Source organism: Arachis hypogaea, chromosome 5, assembly GCF_003086295.3.
Source record: "Arachis hypogaea cultivar Tifrunner chromosome 5, arahy.Tifrunner.gnm2.J5K5, whole genome shotgun sequence".
NCBI lineage: Eukaryota > Viridiplantae > Streptophyta > Magnoliopsida > Fabales > Fabaceae > Arachis > Arachis hypogaea.
In genome coordinates this window covers 19399818-19408573 of record NC_092040.1, presented here as the reverse complement: position 1 = coordinate 19408573, position 8756 = coordinate 19399818, and the positions used below count along the sequence as shown (strand labels likewise).

General features: G+C 41.7%; 1 non-coding gene across 1 annotated transcript; it reads right to left on the bottom strand.

Annotated features, from left to right (window-relative positions):
• Positions 1 to 906: 906 nt before the first annotated feature.
• Positions 907 to 1014, bottom strand: LOC112804816 (small nucleolar RNA R71). Its single transcript, XR_003203436.1, has one exon. It is a non-coding gene; the product is annotated as a small nucleolar RNA R71 (small nucleolar RNA).
• Positions 1015 to 8756: the final 7742 nt, after the last annotated feature.

Genomic DNA, 8756 nt, shown 5'->3' with positions numbered 1-8756 from the left:
TATCTTCTTAACCACATCTTTTTCAAAATAGTTTTCAATCAAATCTTTTTGATTTCTAATTTCAAAATCTTTTTCAAAAATCACTTGATTTCTTTTCCACTTTCATTTTCGAAAATCAATTAGTGTTTTTCAAAAATGTTTTCAAACTCTTTTACTTAATTTTCGAAAATTACTTCCCTTCTTCTCACATCCTTCTATTTATGGACTAACACTATTCCTTAATGCAAAATTCGAACTCCATCTTCTTTGATAAGTTCGAATTTTCTACTTCTGTCTTCTACTTTTCTTTTCCTCTGACACCTAAAGGAATCTCTATACTGTGACATAGAGGATTCCACATTTTCTTGTTCCCTTCTCTTTCATATGAGCAGGAGTAGAGACAAAGGCATTCTTGTTGAGGCTGATCCTGAACCTGAAAGGACCTTGAAGAGAAAGCTAAGAGAAGCTAAGGCACAATTCTCTGTAGAGGACCTAACTGAATTCTTCAAAGAAGAAGAACACATGGCAGCCGAAAACAACAACAATGCCAACAATGCAAGGAAGGTGCTGGGTGACTTTACTGCACCTACTCCCGACTTTTGTGGGAGAAGCATCTCTATCCCTGCCATTGGAGCAAACAACTTTGAGCTTAAGCCTCAATTAGTTTCTCTAATGCAACAGAATTGCAAGTTCCATGGACTTCCATTGGAAGATCCTCATCAGTTCTTAGCTGAATTCTTGCAAATCTGTGACACTGTCAAGACTAATGGGGTTGACCCTGAGGTCTACAGACTTATGCTATTCCCTTTTGCTGTAAGAGACAGAGCTAGAACATGGTTGGACTCTCAACCTAAAGAAAGCCTGGACTCTTGGGAAAAGCTAGTCAATGCCTTCTTGGCAAAGTTCTTTCCACCTCAAAAATTGAGTAAGCTTAGAGTGGAAGTCCAAACCTTCAGACAGAAGGAAGGAGAATCCCTCTATGAAGCTTGGGAAAGATACAAACAATTAATCAGAAAGTGTCCTTCTGATATGCTTTCTGAATGGAGCATCATAGGTATTTTCTATGATGGTCTCTCTGAACTATCCAAAATGTCTTTGGATAGCTCTGCTGGAGGCTCTCTTCATCTGAAGAAGACGCCTACAGAAGCTCAAGAGCTGATTGAAATTGTTGCAAATAACCAATTCATGTACACTTCTGAAAGAAATCCTGTGAACAATGGGACTAGTCAGAAGAAAGGAGTTCTTGAAATTGACACTCTGAATGCCATATTGGCTCAGAACAAAATATTGACTCAACAAGTCAATATGATTTCTCAAAGTCTGTCTGGAATGCAAAATGCACCAAGCAGTACTAAGGAGGCTTCATCTGAGGAAGAAGCCTATGATCCTGAGAACCCTTCAATGGAAGAGGTGAATTACATGGGAGAATCCTATGGAAACACCTATAATCCTTCATGGAGAAATCATCCAAATTTCTCATGGAAGGATCAACAGAGACCTCAACAAGGTTTCAACAATAATAATGGTGGAAGAAACAGGTTTAGCAATAGCAAGCCTTTTCCATCATCTTCTCAGCAACAGACAGAGAGTTCTAAGCAGAAGACCTCTGACTTAGCAACCATGGTCTCTGATCTAATCAAAACCACTCAAAGTTTCATGACTGAAACAAGGTCCTCCATTAGAAACTTGGAGGCACAAGTGGGTCAGCTGAGCAAGAAAATTATTGAACTCCCTCCTAGTACTCTTCCAAGTAATACAGAAGAAAATCCAAAAGGAGAGTGCAAGGCCATCAACATGGCCGAATTTTGGGAGGAAGGAGAGGCAGTGAACACCACTGAGGAAGACCTCAATGGACGTCCACTGGCCTCCAATGAGTTCCCCAATGAGGAACCATGGGAATCTGAGGCTCAAAATGAGACCATAGAGATTCCATTGAACTTACTTCTGCCATTCATGAGCTCTGATGAGTATTCTTCCTCTGAAGAGGATGAGTATGTCACTGAAGAGCAAGTTGCTAAATACCTTGGAGCAATCATGAAGCTAAATGACAAGTTATTTGGAAATGAGACTTGGGAGGATGAATCCCCTTTGCTCACCAAAGAACTGGATGACTTGTCTAGGCAGAAATTGCCTCAAAAGAGACAGGATCCTGGGAAGTTTTCAATACCTTGTACCATAGGCACCATGACCTTCAAGAAGGCCTTGTGTGACTTAGGGTCAAGTGTAAACCTCATGCCTCTCTCTGTAATGGAGAAGTTAGGGATCTTTGAGGTGCAAGCTGCAAAAATCTCACTAGAGATGGCAGACAATTCAAGAAAACAAGCCTATGGACTTGTAGAGGATGTTCTGGTAAAGGTTGAAGACCATTACATCCCTGCTGATTTCATAGTCCTAGAGACTGGGAAGTGCATGGATGAATCCATCATCCTTGGCAGACCCTTCCTAGCCACAACAAGGGATGTGATTGATGTTGATAGAGGAGAATTGATCATTCAAGTGAATGAAGAATCCTTTGTGTTTAAGGCTCAAGGATATCCCTCTGTCACCATGGAGAGGAAGCATGAAGAGCTTCTCTCAAAACAGAGCCAAACAGAGCCCCCACAGTCAAACTCTAAGTTTGGTGTTGGGAGGCCACAACAAAACTCTAAGTTTGGTGTTGAACCCCCACATTCAAACTCTAAGTTTGGTGTTGGGAGGTTCCAACATGGCTCTGAGCATTTCTGAGGCTCCATGAGAGCCCACTGTCAAGCTACTGACATTAAAGAAGCCCTTGTTGGGAGGCAACCCAATATTATATTTTGACTATTTTTCCTTTGTTATTTTATGTCTTTTGTAGGTTGATGATCATGAGAAGTCACAAAATCAATGAAAAAAGCAAAAACAGAATGAAAAACAGAAAGAAAAACAGCACACCCTGGAGGAAGAACCCACTGGCGTTTAAACGCCAGTGAGGCTAGCTGTTGGGCGTTTAACGCCCAGTCTGGCACCATTCTGGGCGTTTAACGCCAGAAAGGGGCACCAGACTGGCGTTAAACGCCAGAAAAGGGCAAGAAGCTGGCGTTAAACGCCAGAAATGGGCACCAGCCCGGCGTTTAACGCCAGAATTGGCACAAAACGAGATTTTGTTTGCCATTTGGTGCAGGGATGACTTTTCCTTGACACCTCAGGATCTGTGGACCCCACAGGATCCCCACCTACCCCACCACTCTCTCTCTTCTTCACCCATTCACCAATCACCTCAACACCTCTTCCCCAAAAACCCTTCACCTATCAAATCCCATCTTTCTCTTCACCACTCACATCCATCCTTCATAAACCCAAACCCACCCTCACTTAACCGAACCCTACCCTTCCCCCACTCCTATATAAACCCTCCTTCACTCCTTCCTTTTCACACAACATACACACCACTTCTCCCCCCTTTGGCCGAACACAAAGCCTTTCCCTTCTTCCTCATTTCTTCTTCTTCTTCTACTCTCTTCTTTCTTAATTTGCTCGAGGACGAGCAAACCTTTTAAGTTTGGTGTGGTAAAAGCATTGCTTTTTGTTTTTCCATAACTATTTATGGCATCCAAGGCCGGAGAAACCTCTAGAAAGAGGAAAGGGAAGGCAAAAGCTTCCACCTCCGAGTTATGGAAGATGGAGAGATTCATCTCAAGGATGCATCAAGACCACTTCTATGAAGTTGTGGCCTTGAAGAAGGTGATCCCCGAGATCCCTTTCAAAGTAAAAAAGGGTCAACTTTGATCAAAGGTTGGACCAAGTCCTCATAAACATTTGTGAAAAGGGCGCTCAATGGAAGAGAAACTCAAGAAGGAAGCCGGTTCAACTAAGAAGGCATGACCTCAAGCCCATTACTAAGAAGAGGATGGAGCCAACAAGAGACCCCTCTCATCATCAAATCCCTGAGATGCCTCAAGGGATGCACTTTCCTCCACAAAACTATTGGGAGCAACTAAACACCTCCCTAGGAGAATTGAGTTCCAACATGGGACAACTAAGGGTGGAGCACCAAGAACATTCCATCCTCCTCCATGAAATTAGAGAAGATAAAAGAATCATGAGAGAGGAGCAACAAAGACAAGGAAGAGACATTGAGGAGCTCAAGCACTCCATAGGATCTTCAAGAGGAAGAAAGAGCCGCCATCACTAAGGTGGACCCGTTCTTTAATTTCCTTGTTCTATATTTTCCTGTTTTTCGAAAATTAATGCTTATGTTTGTCCATGTTTGTGTCTTGTGATCATTAGTGTCTTAGTGTCTATGCCTTAAAGTTATGAATGTCCTATGAATCCATCACCTTTCTTAAATGAAAAATGTTCTTAATTGAAAAAGAAAAAGAATTGCATGAATTTTGAATTTTATAACAGTTTAATTATTTTGATGTGGTGGCAATATTTTTGTTTTCTGAATGTATGCTTAAACAGTGCATATGTATTTTGAATTTGTGGTTCATGAATGTTGGCTCTTGAAAGAATGATGAAAAAGGAGACATGTTACTGAGGATCTGAAAAATCATAAAAATGATTCTTGAAGCAAGAAAAAGCAATGAAAAAAAGAAAAATTCGAAAAAAAAAGAGAAAAAAAAGAAAAAGAGAGAAGAAAGAAAGAAATAAAGTTGTGATCCAAGGCAAAAAGAGTATGCTTAAGAACCCTGGACACCTCTAATTGGGGACTCTAGCAAAGCTGAGTCACAATCTGAAAAGGTTCACCCAATTATGTGTCTGTGGCATGTATGTATCCGGTGGTAATACTGGAAGACAGAGTGCTTTGGGCCACGGCCAAGACTCAATAAGTAGCTATGTTCAAGAATCATCATACTTTACTAGAAGAATCAATAACACTATCTGGATTCTAAGTTCCTAAAGAAGCCAATCATTCTGAATTTCAAAGGATAGAGTGAGATGCCAAAACTATTCAGAGGCAAAAAGCTAAAAGCCCCGCTCATCTAATTAATACTGATCTTCATAAGATGTTTTTGGAATTCATTGCATATTCTCTTCTTTTTATCTTATTTGATTTTCAGTTGCTTGAGGACAAGCAACAATTTAAGTTTGGTGTTGTGATGAGCGGATAATTTGTACGCTTTTTGGCATTGTTTTTAGTATGTTTTTAGTATGATCTAGTTAGTTTTTAGTATATTTTTATTAGTTTTTAGTTAAAATTCACTTTTCTGGACTTTACTATGAGTTTGTGTGTTTTTCTGTGATTTCAGGTATTTTCTGGCTGAAATTGAGGGACCTGAGCAAAAATCTGATTCAGAGACTGAAAAGGACTGCAGATGCTGTTGGATTCTGACCTCCCTGCACTCGAAGTGGATTTTCTGGAGATAAAGAAGCCCAATTGGCGCGCTCTCAACGGCGTTGGAAAGTAGACATTATGGGCTTTCCAGCAATATATGATAGTCCATACTTTGCCCAAGATTTAATGGCCCAAACCGGCGTTCAAAGTCACCCTCAGAAATCCCAGCGTTAAACGCCGGAACTGGCACCAAAATGGGAGTTAAACGCCCAAACTGGCATAAAAGCTGGCGTTTAACTCCAAGAGGAGTCTCTACACGAAAATGCTTCATTGCTCAGCCCAAGCACACACCAAGTGGGCCCGGAAGTGGATTTTTATGTCATTTACTCATCTCTGTACACCTTAGGCTACTAGTTTTCTATAAGTAGGACCTTTTACTATTGTATAGAGACATCTGGGTAGTTATCTTTGTTCTGATGCTATCTTAGATCATTGGGAGGCTGGCCATTCGGCCATGCCTAGACCTTGTTCTTATGTATTTTCAACGGTGGAGTTTCTACACACCATAGATTAAGGTGTGGAGCTCTACTGTACCTCGAGTATTAATGCAATTACTATTGTTCTTCTATTCAATTCCGCTTGTTCTTGTTCTAAGATATCACTTGTTCTTCAACTTGATGAATGTGATGATCCGTGACACTCATCATCATTCTCACCTATGAACGTGTGATTGACAACCACCTCCGTTCTACCTTCGATTGGGTGAATATCTCTTGGATTCCTGATACACGATGCATGGTTGATCGCCTGACAACCGAGTGCTCGCCTGACAAACGAGCCAGCCATTCCGTGAGATCAGAGTCTTCGTGGTATAGGCTAGAACTGATGGCGGCATTCAAGAGAATCCGGAAGGTCTAACCTTGTCTGTGGTATTCTGAGTAGGATTCAATGATTGAATGACTGTGACGTGCTTCAAACTCCTGAGGGCGGGGCGTTAGTGACAGACGCAAAAGAATCACTGGATTCTATTCCGGCCTGATCGAGAACCGACAGATGGATAGTCGTGCCGTGACAGGGTGCGTTGAACATTTCCACTGAGAGGATGGGAGGTAGCCACTGACAACGGTGAAACCCTTGCTTAAGCTTGCCATGGAAAGGAGTAAGAAGGATTGGATGAAGACAGTAGGAAAGCAGAGAGACGGAAGGGAAGGCATCTTCATACGCTTATCTGAAATTCCTACCAATGAATTACATAAGTATCTCTATCTTTACCTTTATGTTATATGCGTTTATCACCATACCCATTTGAGTTTGCCTGACTAAGATTTACAAGGTGACCATAGCTTGCTTCATACCAACAATCTCTGTGGGATCGACCCTTACTCGCGTAAGGTTTATTACTTGGACGACCCAGTACACTTGCTGGTTAGTTGTGCGAAGTTGTGTTTATGCCATGGTATTGAACACCAAGTTTTTGGATTCATTACCGGGGATTATTTGAGTTGTGAAAAGTATTGATCACAATTTCGCGCTATCAGCTGCACAGGTTCATGTGCATGCTTTTCTGGTTTGCTCCATCCTCTTTTTCTATACTCAAGAGTGGTAGAAGTCACAAAGCAAGACTTTTGCAACACCAAACTTAAGAGTTTTGCTCATTCTCGAGCAAATATGATCAATGGGGGAGAAGAATGTGGGGTAGGTGGAGCTTCTATGGGACCCACTGGTCCTGAGAGAGTAGGGAATCCAGATTCTCTGCTTCTCTGCACTGGCGTTTGAATGCCCAGGGGCTACTCCCTGGCTGGCGTTCAACGCCAGCAATGCGCCCATGATGGGTGTTGGATGCCCAGTGAGGGCTTTCTGACTAGCGTTCAACTTTGACACTCCATCCAGAGTGCTCTGTTTTAACTGCTGTGGATTCTGTCTCTTGACTGATGCACATGATCATGACTCTGACAAATGAAAAGAAAAACAAAATAAAGGAATATAAATGTGGTTGAGTAAGCTTGGGTTGCCTCCCAACAAGCGCTTCTTTAATGTCTTTAGCTGGACTTCACTATACTTAACTTAGTAGCAGTGTTGAGCCTCCTTGCTCTATATCTCCTTCAAGGTAATGCTTAACCCTCTGTCCATTGACAGTGAACTTGGTTTTAGGATCTTTTCCTTGAAGTTCTATGTGTCTGTAAAGTGATACTCTTGTAATCATATACGGTCCCTTCCAGTGGAATTTGAGTTTCCCAGGGAATAATCTGAGCCTTGAGTTGAAGAGCAGGACTTTCTATCCTGGTTCAAAGACTCTGGAAGCTAACTTCCTGTCATGCCACCTCTTTGCCTTTTCCTCATAGATTTTTACATTTTCAAATGCTTCTAAGCAGAATTCATTTAACTCATTTAGTTGGAGCAGCCGTTTCTCCCCTACTGCTTTAGCATCAAGGTTGAGGAATCTAATAGCCCAATAGGCTTTGTGTTCTAGTTTCACTAGCAAATGATAGGACTTCCCATATACTAACTAATATGGTGAAGTTTCAGTAGGGGTTTTGAAAGCTATTCTGTATGCCCACAGAACATCATCAAGCTTTCTAGCCCAATCCTTTCTAGAGGCACTTACTGTCCTCTCTAGGATTTGCTTTAGTTCTCTATTTGAGACATCAGCTTGCCCATTTGTTTGGGGATGATACGGTGTTGCTATTTTATGGCGAACTCCGTAACGACTTAAGACAAAATCCAGTTGTCTGTTGCAGAAATGAGTTCTTCCATCACTAATTAGTGTCATATGGACACCAAATCTGCTGAAGATGATCTTTTGGTGGAACTTCATTACTACTCTGGTGTCATTGGTGGGTGTTGCTATTGCTGCAACCTATTTAGACACGTAATCTACTACCACAAGGATGTAGATATTTGAGTATGAAGGCAGGAATAGTCCCATGAAATCTATGCCCCATACGTCAAACAACTCAATCTCTAAGATTCCTTGCTGAGGCATGTTGTGACCATGAGGAAGATTGCCATTCCTCTGGCAACTATCACAGTTATGGATGAACTCTCTAGAATCCTTAAAGAGAGTAGGCCAGTAAAAGCCACTTTGGAGTACCTTAGTGGCTGTCCGCTCACCTCCAAAGTGTCCTCCATAGTTAGAGCCATGACAATGCCATAGAATTTTCTATGCCTATTCTTCAGACACATAGTGTTGGATTATTCCATCTGAGCATCTCTGAAAGAGATATAGCTCATCCCATAGGTAATATTTTGCATCATGCATGAGTTTTTGGGCTTGCTCCCTGGTAAACTCCTTGGGAATGAACCGTATAGCTTTGTAGTTTGCAATGTCTACAAACCAAGGTACTGTCCGGATGGCATAGAGTTGCTCATCTGGAAAGGATTTGGATATGTCAATGGAGGGAGAAGAAGTCCCTGCTACTGGCTCAATCCGGGACAAGTGATCAGCCACCTGATTTTCTGCCCCTTTTCTGTCTTTAATTTCTATATCAAACTCTTGCAGGAGTAATACCCATCTTATAAGTCTGGGGTTAGAATCCTA